At 42.6% G+C, this 19,018-nt stretch overlaps 1 protein-coding gene across 21 annotated transcripts in view; it reads left to right on the top strand.

Moving 5' to 3' along the window:
- Window positions 1–19,018, top strand: part of capt (adenylyl cyclase-associated protein 1) — a 424,491-nt gene that overhangs the window by 389,476 nt on the left and 15,997 nt on the right. The window lies entirely within an intron of this gene.

Below are 19,018 nucleotides of genomic sequence, written 5' to 3'. Positions count from 1 at the left end.
CCAAGATAACGTTCTCTCTTTCCACACATTCTTCATTGCTCCCAGAACCTTTGCCCCCTCCCTCACCCTATGACTTCACTTCCTCCAATTTTTCTCCATTCAAACTCGCATCCCAACGAACTTGTCCCACAATCTTGCTGAACCTAATTTATTTTGCTTTGTCGCTGTCTCCCGCATTTGCGAGGTAGCGCAAGGAAACAGAAGAAAGAAATGGCCCAACCCACCCCCATACACATGTATATACACACACGTCCACACACGCAAATATACATACCTATACATCACAATGTACACATATATATACACCCACAGACACATACATATATGCCCATGCACACAATTCACACTGTCTGCCTTTATTCATTCCCATCACCACCTCGCCACACATGGAATACCATCCCCCTCCGCCCTCATGTGTGCGAGGTAGCGCTAGGAAAAGATAACAAAGGCCCCATTCGTTCACACTCAGTCTCTAGCTGTCATGCAACAATGCCCGAAACCACAGCTCCCTTTCCACATCCAGGCCCCACACAACTTTCCCTGGTTTACCCCAGACGCTTCACATGCCCTGATTCAATCCACTGAAAGCACGTCAACCCCGGTATACCACATCGATCCAATTCACTCTATTCCTTGCCCGCCTTTCACCCTCCTGCATGTTCAGGCCCCGATCACTCAAAATCTTTTTCACTCCATCTTTCCACCTCCAATCTGGTCTCCCACTTCTCCTCGTTCCCTCCACCTCCGACATATATATCCTCTTGGTCAATCTTTCCTCACTCATTCTCTCCATGTGCCCAAACCATTTCAAAACACCCCCTTCTGCTCTCTCAACCACGCTCTTTTTATTTCCACACATCTCTCTTACCCTTACATTACTTACTCGATCAAACCACCTCACACCACACATTGTCCTCAAACATCTCATTTCCAGCACATCCACCCTCCTGCGCACAACTCTATCCATAGCCCACGCCTTGCAACCATACAGCATTGTTGGAACCACTATTCCCTCAAACATAGCCATTTTTGCTTTCCGAGATAATGTTCTCGACTTCCACACATTCTTCAAGGCTCCCAGGATTTTCGCCCCCTCCCCCACCCTATGATTCACTTCCGCTTCCATGGCTCCATCCGCTGCCAGATCCACTCCCAGGTATCTAAAACAATTTACTTCCTCCAGTTTTTCTCCATTCAAACTTACCTCCCAATTGACTTGACCCTCAACCCTACTGTACCTAATAACCTTGCTCTTATTCACATTTACTCTTAACTTTCTTCTTTCACACACTTTACCAAACTCAGTCACCAGCTTCTGCAGTTTCTCGCATGAATCAGCCACCAGCGCTGTATCATCAGTGAACACAACTGACTCACTTCCCAAGCTCTCTCATCCACAACAGACTTCATACTTGCCCCTCTTTCCAAAACTCTTGCATTCACCTCCCTAATAACCCCATCCATAAACAAGTTAAACAACCATGGAGACATCACACACCCCTGCCACAAACCTACATTCACTGAGAACCAATCACTTTCCTCTCTTCCTACACGTACACATGCCTTACATCCTCGATAAAAACTTTTCACTGCTTCTAACAACTTCCCTCCCACACCATATATTCTTAATACCTTCCACAGAGCATCTCTATCAACTCTATCATATGCCTTCTCCACATCCATAAATGCTACATACAAATCTATTTGCTTTTCTAAGTATTTCTCGCATAAATTCTTCCAAGCAAACACCTGATCCACACATCCTCTACCTCTTCTGAAACCACACTGCTCTTCCCCAATCTGATGCTCTGTACATGCCTTCACCCTCTCAATCAATACCCTCCCATATAATTTCCCAGGAATACTCAACAAACTTATACCTCTGTAATTTGAGCACTCACTCTAATCCCCTTTGCCTTTGTACAATGGCACTGTGCACGCATTCCACCAATCCTCAGGCACCTCACCATGAATCATACATACATTAAATAACCTTACCAACCAGTCAACAATACAGTCATCCCCTTTTTTAATAGATTCCACTGCAGTACCATCCAAACCTGCTGCCTTGCCGCCTTTCATCTTCCGCAAAGCTTTTGCTACCTCTTCTCTGTTTGCCAAATCATTCTCCCTAACCCTCTCACTTTGCACACCACCTCGACCAAAACACCCTATATCTGCCACTCTTATCATCGAACACATTCAACAAACCTTCAAAATACTCACTCCATCTCCTTCTCACATCACCACTACTTATCACCTCCCCATTAGCCCCCTTCACTGAAGTTCCCATTTGTTCCCTTGTCTTACGCACTTTATTTACCTCCTTCCAAAACATCTTTTTATTCTCCCTAAAATTTCATAATACTGTCTCACCCCAACTCTCATTTGCCCTCTTTTTCACCTCTTGCACCTTTCTCTTGACCTCCTGCCTCTTTCTTTTATACATCTCCCGCTCATTTGCATTATTTCCCAGCAAAAATCGTCCAGATGCCTCTCTCTTTCACTAATAATCTTACTTCTTCATCCCACCACTCACTACCCTTTCTAATCTGTTCATCCCACCACTCACTACCCTTTCTAATCTGCCCACCTCCCACACTTCTCATGCCACATGCATCTTTTGTGCAAGCCATCACTGCTTCCCTAAATACGTCCCATTCCTCCCCCACTCCCCTTACCTCCTTTGTTCTCACCTTTTTCCATTCTGTACTAAGTCTCTCCTGGTACTTCCTCACACAAGTCTCCTTCCCAAGCTCACTTACTCTCACCACTCTTTTCACCCCAACATTCTCCCTTCTTTACTGAAAACCTCTACAAACCTTCACCTCCTCCGCAAGATAATGATCAGACATCCCTCCAGTTGCACCTATCAGCACATTAACATCCAAAAGTTTTTCTTTCTTGCACCTGTCAATTAACCCGTAATCCAATAACGCTCTCTGGCCATCTCTCCTACTTACGTATACTTATGTATATCTCTCTTTTTAAACCAGGTATTCCCAGTCACCAGTCCTATTTCAGCACATAAATCTACAAGCTCTTCACCATTTCCATTTACAACACTGAACACCCTGTGTACACCAATTATTCCCTCAACTGCCACATTACTCACCTTTGCATTCAAATCGCCCATCACTATAACCCGGTCTCGAGCATCAAAACTACTAACACGCTCACTCAGCTGCTTCCAGAACACTTGCCTCTCATGATCTTTCTTCTCATGCCCAGGTGCATATGCACCAATAATCACCCATCTCTCTCCATCCACTTTCAGTTTTACCCATATCAATCTAGAGTTTACTTTCTTACATTCTATCACATACTCCCACCACTCCTGTTTCAGGAGTAGTGCTACTCCTTCCCTTGCTCTTGTCCTCTCACTAACCCCTGATTTTACTCCCAAGACATTTCCAAACCACTCTTCCCCTTTACCGTTGAGCTTCGTTTCACTCAGAGCCAAAATATCCAGGTTCCTTTCCTCAAACATACTACTTAGCTCTCTTTTTTTCTCATCTTTGTTACATCCACACACATTTAGACACCCCAATCTGAGTCTTCGAGGAGGATGAGCACTCCCCTCGTGACTCCTTCTTTTGTTTCCCCTTTTAGAAAGTTAAAATAGATATATATATATATATATATATATATATATATATATATATATATATTTTTTTTTTTTTTTTTTTTTTTTTTTTATATACTTTGTCGCTGTCTCCCGCGTTTGCGAGGTAGCGCAAGGAAACAGACGAAAGAAATGGCCCAACCCCCCCCCCCATACACATGTACATACACACGTCCACACACGCAAATATACATACCTACACAGCTTTCCATGGTTTACCCCAGACGCTTCACATGCCCTGCTTCAATCCACTGACAGCACGTCAACCCCTGTATACCACATGACTCCAATTCACTCTATTTCTTGCCCTCCTTTCACCCTCCTGCATGTTCAGGCCCCGATCACACAAAATCTTTTTCACTCCATCTTTCCACCTCCAATTTGGTCTCCCTCTTCTCCTCGTTCCCTCCACCTCCGACACATATATCCTCTTGGTCAATCTCTCCTCACTCATTCTCTCCATGTGCCCAAACCATTTCAAAACACCCTCTTCTGCTCTCTCAACCACGCTCTTTTTATTTCCACACATCTCTCTTACCCTTACGTTACTTACTCGATCAAACCACCTCACACCACACATTGTCCTCAAACATCTCATTTCCAGCACATCCATCCTCCTGCGCACATCTCTATCCATAGCCCACGCCTCGCAACCATACAACATTGTTGGAACCACTATTCCCTCAAACATACCCATTTTTGCTTTCCGAGATAATGTTCTCGACTTCCACACATTCTTCAAGGCTCCCAAAATTTTCGCCCCCTCCCCCACCCTATGATCCACTTCCGCTTCCATGGTTCCATCCGCTGACAGATCCACTCCCAGATATCTAAAACACTTCACTTCCTCCAGTTTTTCTCCATTCAAACTCACCTCCCAATTGACTTGACCCTCACCCCTACTGTACCTAATAACCTTGCTCTTATTCACATTTACTCTCAACTTTCTTCTTCCACACACTTTACCAAACTCAGTCACCAGCTTCTGCAGTTTCTCACATGAATCAGCCACCAGCGCTGTATCATCAGCGAACAACAACTGACTCACTTCCCAAGCTCTCTCATCCCCAACAGACTTCATACTTGCCCCTCTTTCCAGGACTCTTGCATTTACCTCCCTTACAACCCCATCCATAAACAAATATATATATATATATATATATATATATATATATATATATATATATATATATATATATATATACTCGCATATACATGCTGCATGTAGATTTTACTGGACTCTGCCTGCTCCAGGCTACACTACGAGTGAAAAGTCATCTCTGGCAAGGCTTTGCCATTAGGGGTACAGTCTCGTCTAAGAACTTTACTCCCAGTTGAATGTACATTTCCCTGCTACTGGGAGTAGTGCAGCCTTAGGCTACATGAGCCTTTAGAGTTCCTGGGTAACATGGAATCTTTCATGGTAATTGGTCTTGAGATAATTGTGAAAAAGATTGATAAATATACAGTATGTAGCATATTTGAGATTGCTGTTATTAGAACCTTCACTTGCCAGTATCATCCTGGTTACCATGAAGAAATATACAGAAACATTAGAATTCCCTATGACAGCTAATGAACTTTGCCCCAGTTCAAGGAAGGAGTTTGTATTCTCTTTTAGATTATAGTTGTTTGTCATGTACACTGTTTCCCCTTATCCAAAACCAGGTAGTATGTGCATGATTTTTCATAAATGTCTGAATTACCTGTTTCTCTTCAGATGCTAACACTCTGATGATGATTGATTAGAAACCATTAAAACCACATGTCTGCCCACTGAGGAGTTGGATGAGGATTTTGGTCATATTATCCTTCATCATGTGAGATGGTGACAGGGGTTATGTATGGGATTTAGCAGATCTTTGATAAATATATTGAAGAAACATTGTTATTGTTTCTTCACCAATCTTAAGTTTTAGAACGAATATGTGAGACAGAAATGGAAAGTTAGCTTTTGATGTGTTATACATGAACAAACACATGAAACAAAGACCTTGAACTTCAGCCTTAAAGTAGTTTAATCACTTCATGTAACCGACTAACTACAGCAATGCACAGCTTAACTAACTTGTTTCATACTAACCTTTCTTTCTGTGGTTATAACCTTTAAATATGTAAGATACTGGGTTTTGCAGTTTCTTAATAGATTCAGTATACAAAAGATTGTGCGAGAAAATATACTATAATTACATGTTCCTTTGAATGAGAAATGAAGATTAGATTTATGCACTAAACAGTGAATTGTCATTATATGATGGTAATATTGATAAGTATTTATCATTTTCCTCAAAAACAAGTTGAAAAGTGATACAAGAATGCTCACTTAAATTTTCTAAGAATGTGGAAGTCGAGAATATTATCTCGGAAAGCAAAAATGGGTATGTTTGAAGGAATAGTGGTTCCAACAATGTTGTATGGTTGCGAGGCATGGGCTATGGATAGAGTTGTGCGCAGGAGGATGGATGTGCTGGAAATGAGATGTTTGAGGACAATGTGTGGTGTGAGGTGGTTTGATCGAGTGAGTAACGTAAGGGTAAGAGAGATGTGTGGAAATAAAAAGAGTGTGGTTGAGAGAGCAGAAGAGGGTGTTTTGAAGTGGTTTGGGCACATGGAGAGGATGAGTGAGGAAAGATTGACCAAGAGGATATATGTGTCGGAGGTGGAGGGAACAAGGAAGAGAGGGAGACCAAATTGGAGGTGGAAAGATGGAGTGAAAAAGATTTTGTGTGATCGGGGCCTGAACATGCAGGAGGGTGGAAGGAGGGCAAGGAATAGAGTGAATTGGAGCGATGTGGTATACCGGGGTTGACGTGCTGTCAGTGGATTGAATCAGGGCATGTGAAGCGTCTGGGGTAAACCATGGAAAGCTGTGTAGGTATGTATATTTGCGTGTGTGGACGTATGTATATACATGTGTATGGGGGGGGTTGGGCCATTTCTTTCGTCTGTTTCCTTGCGCTACCTCGCAAACGCGGGAGACAGCGACAAAGTATAATAAGTAAAAATAAAATATATATATAGAGTGGCAGATATAGGGTGTTTTGGTCGAGGTGGTGTGCAAAGTGAGAGGGTTAGGGAAAATGATTTGGTAAACAGAGAAGAGGTAGTAAAAGCTTTGTGGAAGATGAAAGCCGGCAAGGCAGCAGGTTTGGTTGGTATTGCAGTGGAATTTATTAAAAAAGGGGGTGACTGTATTGTTGACTGGTTGGTAAGGTTATTTAATGTATGTATGACTCACGGTGAGGTGCCTGAGGATTGGCGGAATGCGTGCATAGTGCCAATGTACAAAGGCAAATGGGATAAGAGTGAGTGCTCAAATTACAGAGGTATAAGTTTGTTGAGTATTCCTGGTAAATTATATGGGAGGGTATTGATTGAGAGGGTGAAGGCATGTACAGAGCATCAGATTGGGGAAGAGCAGTGTGGTTTCAGAAGTGGTAGAGGATGTGTGGATCAGGTGTTTGCTTTGAAGAATGTATGTGAGAAATACTTAGAAAAGCAAATGGATTTGTATGTAGCATTTATGGATCTGGAGAAGGCATATGATAGAGTTGATAGAGATGCTCTGTGGAAGGTATTAAGAATATATGGTGTGGGAGGGCAAGTTGTTAGAAGCAGTGAAAAGTTTTTATCAAGGATGTAAGGCATGTGTACGTGTAGGAAGAGAGGAAAGTGATTGGTTCTCAGTGAATGTAGGTTTGCGGCAGGGGTGTGTGATGTCTCCATGGTTGTTTAATTTGTTTATGGATAGGGGTTGTTAGGGAGGTGAATGCAAGAGTTTTGGAAAGAGGGGCAAGTATGAAGTCTGTTGGGGATGAGAGAGCTTGGGAAGTGAGTCAGTTGTTGTTCGCTGATGATACAGTGCTGGTGGCTGATTCATGTGAGAAACTGCAGAAGCTGGTGACTGAGTTTGGTAAAGTGTGTGAAAGAAGAAAGTTAAGAGTAAATGTGAATAAGAGCAAGGTTATTAGGTACAGTAGGGTTGAGGGTCAAGTCAATTGGGAGGTGAGTTTGAATGGAGAAAAACTGGAGGAAGTAAAGTGTTTTAGATATCTGGGAGTGGATCTGGCAGCGGATGGAACCATGGAAGTGGAAGTGGATCATAGGATTGGGGAGGGGGCGAAAATTCTGGGAGCCTTGAAGAATGTGTGGAAGTCGAGAACATTATCTCGGAAAGCAAAAATGGGTATGTTTGAAGGAATAGTGGTTCCAACAATGTTGTATGGTTGCGAGGCGTGGGCTATGGATAGAGTGGTGCGCAGGAGGATGGATGTGCTGGGAATGAGATGTTTGAGGACAATGTGTGGTGTGAGGTGGTTTGATCGAGTAAGTAACGTAAGGGTAAGAGAGATGTGTGGAAAAAAAAAGAGCGTGGTTGAGAGAGCAGAAGAGGGTGTTTTGAAATGGTTTGGGCACATGGAGAGAATGAGTGAGGAAAGATTGACCAAGAGGATATGTGTCGGAGGTGGAGGGAACGAGGAGAAGAGGGAGACCAAATTGGAGGTGGAAAGATGGAGTGAGAGAGATTTTGTGTGATCGGGGCCTGAACATGCAGGAGGGTGAAAGGAGGGCAAGGAATAGAGTGAATTGGAGCGATGTGGTATACCGGGGTTGACGTGCTGTCAGTGGATTGAATTAGGGCATGTGAAGCGTCTGGGGTAAACCATGGAAAGCTGTGTAGGTATGTATATTTGCGTGTGTGGACGTATGTATATACATGTGTGTGGGGGTGGGTTGGGCCGTTTTCTTTCGTCTGTTTCCTTGCGCTACCTCGCAAACGCGGGAGACAGCGACAAAGCAAAAAAAAAAAAAAAAAATCCTCCCCTCTCTTTTTTTTTTTTTTTTTTTTTTTTTTTTTTTTTTTTTTCCAAAAGAGGGAACAGAGAAGGGGCCCAGGTGAGGATATTCCCTCAAGGGCCTAGTCCTCTGTTCTCAACGCTACCTCGCTAATGCGGGAAATGGCGAATAGTATGAAAGAAAAAGAATATATATATATATATATATATATATATATATATATATATATATATATATATATATATATATATCATTTGTTAAACATACTTACCGCAAAACAGTGCTGGTTGCCCTTAGCAAGGATACTTATATGTAACATTATTTATGACCTCATCACTTGGAAATATTTTCTCATAGTTATATGACTACAGTTTGTGTTAGGTTAATTCTAGGTTAACTATTAGGTTATGTACATAGTTGCTCTTACTCTCATGCTTTGCCTTAAGTAACCAAACCAATATTTTGAATAGATATAGATAAAAACTTTTGTGACTTAATGGTTTGCAGGCATATGTTACTTCTCAACTTTGATGATAAATATGGTGTTAATGTCATTATTCATGTTTTAATTAAGGTGATCAGATCACTGTATAATAAATAAGTGATCATCACAATTCAAGAAACTGCAATTCCTTAAAATTTATGTTTAGTTCTCTTATTTGGGTCAGAACTCCTTTCAACAGTTGCATAACCTATGTTTTAAGTGCTATATGACATATGATGCCCAAAATATGTCATTTTTGTATTTGAAATATCTCTCTTTTTGTTATTATTATCATTGTTTGTTGTTATTATTATTATTATTATTATTATTTGTTTATTTGTTGAAAAAATGCATGCGCACAAACATTCAAAAATATTTCAGTTAAACATAAAACCCATAAATCCCTTGTATGGGGTTCCTGTTGCCCCAAGGCTGCACTACAATTAGTAACGGGGAAAGATGGACTCCTTTGGAGCTCAGTTACCCCACACTCTCTCCACATAAACACACACACACAAACACACACACACACATCATCACAACACATTATGACTTGTGGTCCCATTTGTTGGACCTGACTGTCTTCCTGAGTGCAGTGGGAGTCACATAGTGAGAGAAGAAACTCCTTGGGCAGAAAGTAAGTATATGTTTACATATATTTTATTCGTTCAAAATTATTCTAGGATCTCTTCCCAGGAAAGGTCCTTGTATTACCCAGGAGCTCCTGCAGCTTCAAGGCAGTCCTACTTCCAGTAGCATGGAAATGGTGGACTCCTTTGGAGTAGAAAGTTTTCGACGAGACTGTACTCCTAGTAATGCACCGAAGGTGACTTTTCACTATCATAGTATCCTAATGCTGGTGGAGTCCTGTAAAACCTTTGTATGTGTACATACACAGACATCTTCAACCTCAGTTGGCTTCAAAACAAAATACCTAACATGAAGAAACTTACTGACGTAACACCAAACTTAAAGCCCTCCAAAGCACCCAGCTGTTCATCCTCCAGCTGTCCTTTATCACTTGTGTCAATATTATCCAGACTCTGTGAAAAATTGACCCTCAAGAGAATGGAGGAAGATATGCCACACTCGCAACACAAGATGGCTTCAGACCTAACCACTTTACCACCACTCAGTACACTGACTTTGGATGGCTTCAGTCAGCAACAACCTCCATCTGTCACAATTGTAGTGGCAGTAGAAACCATCAAAGCATTTAACACATTTCCCAGTATATCCCCACACAAAATGGGGAAAGGGGATTAAGAGTACTTCCCACGTATTCCCTGCGTGTCGTAGAAGGCGACTAAAAGGGGAGGGAGCGGGGGGCTGGAAATCCTCCCCTCTCGTTTTTTTTTAATTTTCCAAAAGAAGGAACAGAGTGGGGCCAGGTGAGGATATTCCAAAAAAGGCCCAGTCCTCTGTTCTTAACGCTACCTCGCTAACGCGGGAAATGGCGAATAGTTTAAAAAAAAAAAAAAAAATCCCCACACAAAATGTACTTGACACCACCCTTCACAACAGTCAAAATATGAATGGCCAATTTCATTGTCATCTGCCATCCCAGGGTTGCTCTCACTGGTTTTACTACTAAAACCCTTACAGTTTTGAAATAGTTTTGCCCAAAGAGCAGCTCTTTCTCCAGTCCTTATCATTCTCTTTCTTTCTAGTAGTTGGTAGGCAGCCACTGACCAGGGAGGTATATTACCAGTACTACTTACCTAGGTATCAGGAGGGATAGTGACAGCTGCTCATTGAGCCAGCACTTCAGCTGTTGATGTGTTGCACCCCTCTGACCCCGGTAGCTGTCTTTTCTTTCTGGTTCACCTACACATGGACTGGTGGCATTATGTCAACAAATATTGTACCTCTCCTTGTTCCACATAACACTTGAAAACGTTTAACTTGCACAACTCATGCTTCATAACTTGATTTTTCCTGTGGTGAGCACTATGCATTAGCCCTGCCTTCTGGCAAAATGTTTGGAGAAACAGGGAGAAGTAGTATGTAGGAAAATTAGACAGGAACATTAAGTGGAAGTAGTAGGTAGGAACATTGGGTGGAAGCAGTTGGTAAAAGTAATATGATGAAATGTTAGGTAGAAGTAGATGATAGGACCTTTACAAACACTGCACTTGAGTTGCCCCCTGCCAGAGACCTGTTAAAGGTGAGGCATTAAAGGTTAAAAAGTGGCAGTGGAGTTTACTGGTTTTGGAGACTCTTTTGCCATGGCCACCCTGAGGAGATTTCTGAAGGGAACAGGCATCAGAGGTATGGATAGATATATGACCTCCCATTACCTTCAGCAAACCATATGAAGGTCTTATCATATGCAGATGTCTTCACAATCACATCAGTTGCAGCATTACATTACATAATATGGAAAATGACTCACTCTTGAGGTTTTAGTGTTGTGAACATGTGTGTGCTTCTATGTGCAGAGAATGCAGAACAATTGAGTAGTAAGTGCTTGGTGTCTTCTGTATTGTACTTGCATCATGGGCAATGAAGGGTCTTAGGATGTGCTCAAATGATGATTGTAGAGTTGTAGTGTTGGATGATGTCCAGAATGCTGATGTGAGATTGTGACTCGTGTATGTTTGAGGGCGTGTTTCTGATGGGCATATGTGTGGTGGGTTGGAGGTTAAGACTGAGTTGAGAGGTGTGGGTTATTATTGGGTTATTTCAAGATATGTATTTTGTCACTGTTATATTTGTTGGAGTAGGAAGATCTGTGAGTAGAAGTTAATGAAGTATTAGGCAGGTGGTAAGCTTGTTATCTCTGTTTGGAGGTTGGTTGCTAGTTATAGAGTGGTTTGGGTGGAAGGCGTCTGATGCTGCTGTATCAAATTGAGTGCCAGTCATGTTGAGGTGGGACTGTATAAGGATAATCTGTGTTTCATCGTGAAGGTTTGAGTGTTTGCGGTTGTTTGGCAGCCAGTGATTATGAGAGCACTATTTTGTGTGCATTTTCTTTATGAGGGTGGTCGACCAGGCAGGCGAGGCATTCTTTGAAGTGGAACAGATGAATTGTTTGTATGAGATGTTGAGAGATTCTTTTTCATTTCTAAAACTAAAGTGTTGAGTTTTTTTGGTTGCTTATGTGTTGCTATTGGTGTAGGGAGTGAATGTTGTGTGTGTTGTATGTGATGCCATAAATGGTTGGTGTTTTGCTCAGTTAGAGACTGGAGGGTTTGAGTTTGATTTGTGTCTGTTTGGGGTTAAAAGAGTGATTGAAGTCTTTTATGGAGATGCAAACTTTATATTCTAGGTGAGCCATCATTCCAGCTGTGTAATGTAGTGCTGTATGTTTGATATTATTGTGGTGCCAGGGTGTTATGGTTGTTAGGTCGACTGCTAATGAGATGACTTTCATGTTGAGGTTTGCCTTAGGAAATGGGAGATCATATAGGAAGAGACTGAAGAAACTTGAAGAAAGAACTGCTCCTAAGGGACCTCATTTGTAGCGTTTGTGTTTTAGAAGTGAAGCCGTTGTGAGTGTACAGTGGCATGGCGGCTGGCTATGAAATTGGCCACGTACTAAAAGGCATGCACAGAGCATCAGATAGGGGAAGAGCATTGTGCTTTCAGAAGTGGTAGAGGATGTATGGATCAGGTGTTTGCTTTGAAGAATGTATATGAGAAATACTTAGAAAAACAGATGGATTTGTATGTAGCATTTATGGATCTGGAGAGGGCATATGATAGAGTTGATAAGAGATGCTTTGTGGAAGGTTTTAAGAGTATATGGTGTGGGAGGTAAGTTGCTAGAAAGCAATGAAAAGTTTTTACCAAAGGATGTAAGGCATGTGTATGTATGAGTAGGAAGGAAGGAAAGTGATTGGTTCCCAGGGAATGTCGGATTGTGGCAGGGGTGCGTGATGTCTCCATGGTCGTTTAATTTGTTTATGGATGGTGGTGTTAGAGAGGTGAATGCAAGAGTTTTGGAGAGAGGGGCAAGTATGCAGTCTGTTGTGGATGAGAGGGCTTGGAAAGTGAGTCAGTTGTTGTTCGCTGGTGGTTGATTCGGGTGAGAAACTGTAGAGGTTGGTGAATGAGTTTGGTAAAGTGTGTGAAAGGAAAAAAGTTGAGTAAATGGGAATAAAATCAAGGTAATTAGGTTCAGTAGGATTAAGGGGTAAGTTAATTGGGAGGTAAGTTTGAATAGAGAAAGACTGGAGGAAGTGGAGTGTTTAGATATCTGAGAGTGGACTTCGCAGCGGATGGAACCATGGAAGCAGAAGGAGTCACAGTGTGAGGGAGGGGGCGAAGGTTCTGGGAGCATTGAAAAATGTGTGGAAGGCGAGAATGTTATCTCGGAGAGCAAAAAGGGTATGTTTGAAGGAATACCAGTTCCAACAATGTTGTAAGGTTACAAGGCATGGGCTATAGATAGGGTTGTGCTGAGGAGGGTGGATGTTTCGGAAATGAAAAGTTTGAGGACAACATGTGATGTGAGGTGGTTTGACCAAGTAAGTAATGAAAGGTTAAGAGAGATGTGTGGTATTAAAGAGAGTATTGTTGAGAGAGCAGAAGGTGTAATGAAATGGTTTGCTCACATGTAGAGAATGAGTGAGGAAAGATTAACAAAGAGGATATATATGTCTAAGGTAAAGGGAATGAGGAGAAATGGGAGACCAAATTGGAGGGGAAGGATGGAGTGAAAAATATTTTAAACGATTGGGGCCTGAACATACAGGAGGGTGAAAGGTGTGCAAGGAATAGAGTGAATTGGAACGATGTGGTATACTGGGGTTGACGTGCTGTCAATGGATTGAACCAGGGCATGTGAAGCGTCTGGGGTAATGCATGGAAAGTTTTGTGGGGCCTGGATGCGGAAAAGGAGCTGTGGTTTCGGTGCATTACACATGACAGCTAGAGACTGAGGGTGAATGAATGTGGCCTTTGTGTTCTACCTCATGCACGCGCATGGGGAGGGGGTTGCTGTTTCATGAGTGGCGGGGTGGCAACGGGAATGGATGAAGGCAGCAAGTATGAATATGTACATTTGTATATATGTATATGTCTGTGCATATACAGGTATGTATACGTTGGAATGTATTGGTATGTATATGTGCATATGTGGGCGTTTATGTATATACATGTGTATGTGGGTGGTATGGGCCATTTTTTCATCTGTTTCCGTGCTCTACATATGCATGTATATACATAAACGCCCACACATGCACACACATGTTGAGAACATTATCTCGGAAAGCACAAATGGGTATGTTTGAAGGAACAGTGGTTCCAACAATGTTGTATGGTTGCGAGACGTGGGCTATGGGTAGAGTTGTGCGCAGGAGGGTGGATGTGCTGGGAATGAGATATTTGAGGACAATATGTTGTGTGAGGTGGTTTGATCAAGTAAGTAATGTAAGGGTAAGAGAGATGTGTGGAAATAAAAAGAACGTGGTTGAGAGAGCAGAAGAGGGTGTTTTGAAATGGTTTGGGCACATGGAGAGAATGAGTGAGGAAAGATTGACCAAGAGGATATATATGTCGGAGGCGGAGGGAACGAGGAGAAGTGGGAGACACAATTGGAGGTGGAAAGATGGAGTGAAAAAGATTTTGAGTGATCTGGGCTTGAACATGCAGGAGGGTGAAGGGCGGGCAAGGAATAGAGTGAATTGGATTAATGTGGTATACCGGGGTCGATGTGCTGTCAATGGATTGAATCAGGGCATGTGAAGCGTCTGGGGGTAAACCATGGAAAGTTGTGTGGGGCCTGGATGTGGAAAGGGAGCTGTGGTTTCGGGCATTATTACATGACAGCTAGAGACTGAGTGTGAACGAATGGGGCCTTTGTTGTCTTTTCCTAGCGCTACCTCGCACACATGAGGGGGGAGGAAGATGTTATTCCATGTGTGGCGAGGTGGTGATGAGAATAACTAAAGGCAGACAGTGTGAATTATGTACATGTGTATATATGTATATGTCTGTGTGTGTATATATATGTGTACATTGAGATGTATGGGTATGTATATTTGCGTGTGTGGACGTGTATGTATATACATGTGTATGGGAGTGGGTTGGGCCATTTCTTTCGTCCGTTTCCTTCCGCTACCTCACAAACGCGGGAGATAGCGACAAAGCAAAATAGATAAATAAATAAAATTTATCCATGGGGATAGGGGAGAAAGAATAGTTCCCAGGTATTCCCTGCGTGTCGTAGAAGGCGACTAAAAGGGGAGGGAGCGGGGGGCTGGAAATCCTCCACTCTTGTTTTTTTTTTTTTTAATTTTCCAAAAGAAGGAACAGAGAAGGGGGCCAGGTGAGGATATTCCCTCAGAGGCCCAGTCCTCTGTTCTTAATGCTACCTTGCTAATGCGGGAAATGGCGAATAGTTTGAAAGAAAAGAATATATATATATATATATATATATATATATATATATATATATAATTTTTTTTTTTTTTTTTTTTTTATACTTTGTCGCTGTCTCCCGCGTTTGCGAGGTAGCGCAAGGAAACAGACGAAAGAAATGGCCCAACCCCCCCCCCATACACATGTATATACATACGTCCACACATGCAAATATACATACCTACACAGCTTTCCATGGTTTACCCCAGACGCTTCACATGCCTTGATTCAATCCACTGACAGCACGTCAACCCCGGTATACCACATCGCTCCAATTCACTCTATTCCTTGCCCTCCTTTCACCCTCCTGCATGTTCAGGCCCCGATCACACAAAATCTTTTTCACTCCATCTTTCCACCTCCAATTTGGTCTCCCTCTTCTCCTCGTTCCCTCCACCTCCGACACATATATCCTCTTGGTCAATCTTTCCTCACTCATTCTCTCCATGTGCCCAAACCACTTCAAAACACCCTCTTCTGCTCTCTCAACCACGCTCTTTTTATTTCCACACATCTCTCTTACCCTTACGTTACTCACTCGATCAAACCACCTCACACCACACATTGTCCTCAAACATCTCATTTCCAGCACATCCATCCTCCTGCGCACAACTCTATCCATAGCCCACGCCTCGCAACCATACAACATTGTTGGAACCACTATTCCTTCAAACATACCCATTTTTGCTTTCCGAGATAATGTTCTCGACTTCCACACATTCTTCAAGGCCCCCAGAATTTTCGCCCCCTCCCCCACCCTATGATCCACTTCCGCTTCCATGGTTCCATCCGCTGCCAGATCCACTCCCAGATATCTAAAACACTTCACTTCCTCCAGTTTTTCTCCATTCAAACTCACCTCCCAATTGACTTGACCCTCAACCCTACTGTACCTAATAACCTTGCTCTTATTCACATTTACTCTTAACTTTCTTCTTCCACACACTTTACCAAACTCAGTCACCAGCTTCTGCAGTTTCTCACGTGAATCAGCCACCAGCGCTGTATCATCAGCGAACAACAACTGACTCACTTCCCAAGCTCTCTCATCCCCAACAGACTTCATACTTGCCCCTCTTCCCAAAACTCTTGCATTTACCTCCCTAACAACCCCATCCATAAACAAATTAAACAACCATGGAGACATCACACACCCCTGCCGCAAACCTACATTCACTGAGAACCAATCACTTTCCTCTCTTCCTACACGTACACATGCCTTCCATCCTCGATAAAAACTTTTCACTGCTTCTAACAACTTTCCTCCCACACCATATATTCTTAATACCTTCCACAGAGCATCTCTATCAACTCTATCGTATGCCTTCTCCAGATCCATAAATGCTACATACAAATGTAATAATGCCTGAAACCACAGCTCCCTTTCCACTTCTAGGCCCCACAGAACTTTCCATGGTTTACCCCAGACGCTTCACATGCCCTGATTCCTGATTCAATCCATTGACAGCACGTCGACCCCGGTATACCACATCGATCCAATTCACTCTATTCCTTGCCCGCCTTTCACCCTCCTGCATGTTGAGGCCCCGATCACTAAAGATCTTTTTCACTCCATTTTCCCACCTCCAATTTGGGCTCCCACTTCTCCTCATTCCCTCCACCTCTGACATGTATATCCTCTTGGTCAATCTTTCCTCACTCATTCTCTCCATGTGCCCAAACCATTTCAAAACACCATCTTCTGCTCTCTCAACCACGCTCTTTTTATTTCCACACATCTTTCTTACCCTTACATTACTTGCTCGATCAAACCACCTCACACCACATATTGTCCTCAAACATCTCATTTCCAGCACATCCACCCTCCTGTGCACAACTCTATCCATATACAACATTGTTGGAACCACTATTCCTTCAAACACACCCATTTTTGCTTTCCGAGATAATGTTCTCTAACTTCCAAACATTCTTCAAGGCTCCCAGGATTTTCGCCCCCTCCCCCACCCTGTGATTCACTTCCGCTTCCATGGTTCCATCCGCTGCCAGATCCACTCCCAGATATCTAAAACACTTTACTTCCTCTAGTTTTTCTCCATACTTACCTCCCAGTTGACTTTGTCTCTCAACCCTACTGTACCTAATAACCTTGCTCTTATTCACATTTACTCTTAACTTTCTTCTTTCACACACTTTACCAAACTCAGTCACCAGCTCCTGCAGTGTCTCACAAGAATCACCCACCCATGCTGTATCGTGAGCAAACAAGTGACTCACTTCCCAAGCTCTCTCATCCACAACAGACTGCTTACTTGCCCTTCTTTCCAAAACTCTTGCATCCACCTCCCTAACAACCCCCTCCATAAACAAATTAAACAACCATGCAGACATCACACATCCCTGCCGCAAACCTACATTCACTGAGAACCAATCACTTTCCTCTCTTCCTAGACGTGCACATGCCTTACATCCTCGATAAAAACTTTTCACTGCTTCTAACAACTTACCTCCCACACCATATATTCTTAGTACCTTCCACAGAGCATCTCTCTCAACTCTCTCAATCATATGCCTGCTCCAGATCCATAAATGCTGCATACAAATCCATTTGCTTTTCTAAGTATTTCTCACATACATTCTTCAAAGCAACCACCTGATCCACACATCCTCTACCACTTCTGAAACCACACTGCTCTTCCCCAATCTGATGCTCTGTACATGCCCTCACCCTCTCAATCAATACCCTCCCATATAATTTACCAGGAATACTCAACAAACTTATACCTCTGTAATTTGAGCACTCACTCTTATCCCCTTTGCCTTTGTGTAGTGGCACTATGCAAGCATTCCGCCAATCCTCAGGCACCTCACCATGAATCATACATACTTGAAATAACCTTATCAACCAGTCAACAATACAGTCACCCCCTTTTTTAATAAATTCCACTGCAATGCCATCCAAGCCTGCTGCCTTGCTGGCTTTCATCTTCCGCAAAGCTTTTACAACCTCTTCTCTGTTTACCAAATCATTTTCCCTAATCCTCTCACTTTCCACACCACCTCGACCAAAACACCCTATATCTGCCACTCTATCATCAAACACATTCAACAAACCTTCAAAATACTCACTCCATTTCCTTCTCACATCACCACTACTTGTTATCACCTCCCCGTTAGCCCCCTTCACTGAAGTTCCCATTTGCTCCCTTGTCTTACGCACTCTATTTACCTCCTTCCAGAACATCTTTTTATTCTCCCTAAAATTTAATAATACTCTCTCACCCCAACTCTCATTTGCCCTCTTTTTCACCTCTTGCACCTTTCTCTTGACCTCCTGCCTCTTTCTTTTATACATCTCCCACTCATTTGCATTTTTTTCTGCAAAAATCGTCCAAATGCCTCTCTCTTCTCTTTCACTAATACTCTTACTTCTTCATCCCACCACTCACTACCCTTTCTAATCAACCCACCTCCCACGCTTCTCATGCCACAAGCCTCTTTTGCGCAAGCCATCACTGCTTCCCTAAATTCATCCCATTCCTCCCCCACTCCTCTTACCTCCTTTGTTCTCACCTTTTTTCATTCTGTACTCAGTCTCTCGTGGTACTTCCTCACACAAGTCTCCTTCCCAAGCTCACTTACTCTCACCACTCTCTTCACCCCAACATTCTCTCTTCTTTTCTGAAAACCCCTACAAATCTTCACCTTCGACTCCACAAGATAATGATCATACATCCCTCCAGTTGCACCTCTCAGCACATTAACATCCTAAAGTCTCTTTTGCACGC

This window comes from Panulirus ornatus, chromosome 48 (assembly GCF_036320965.1).
Source record: "Panulirus ornatus isolate Po-2019 chromosome 48, ASM3632096v1, whole genome shotgun sequence".
Taxonomy (NCBI): domain Eukaryota; kingdom Metazoa; phylum Arthropoda; class Malacostraca; order Decapoda; family Palinuridae; genus Panulirus; species Panulirus ornatus.
This window is presented reverse-complemented; position numbering and strand designations above follow the sequence as displayed.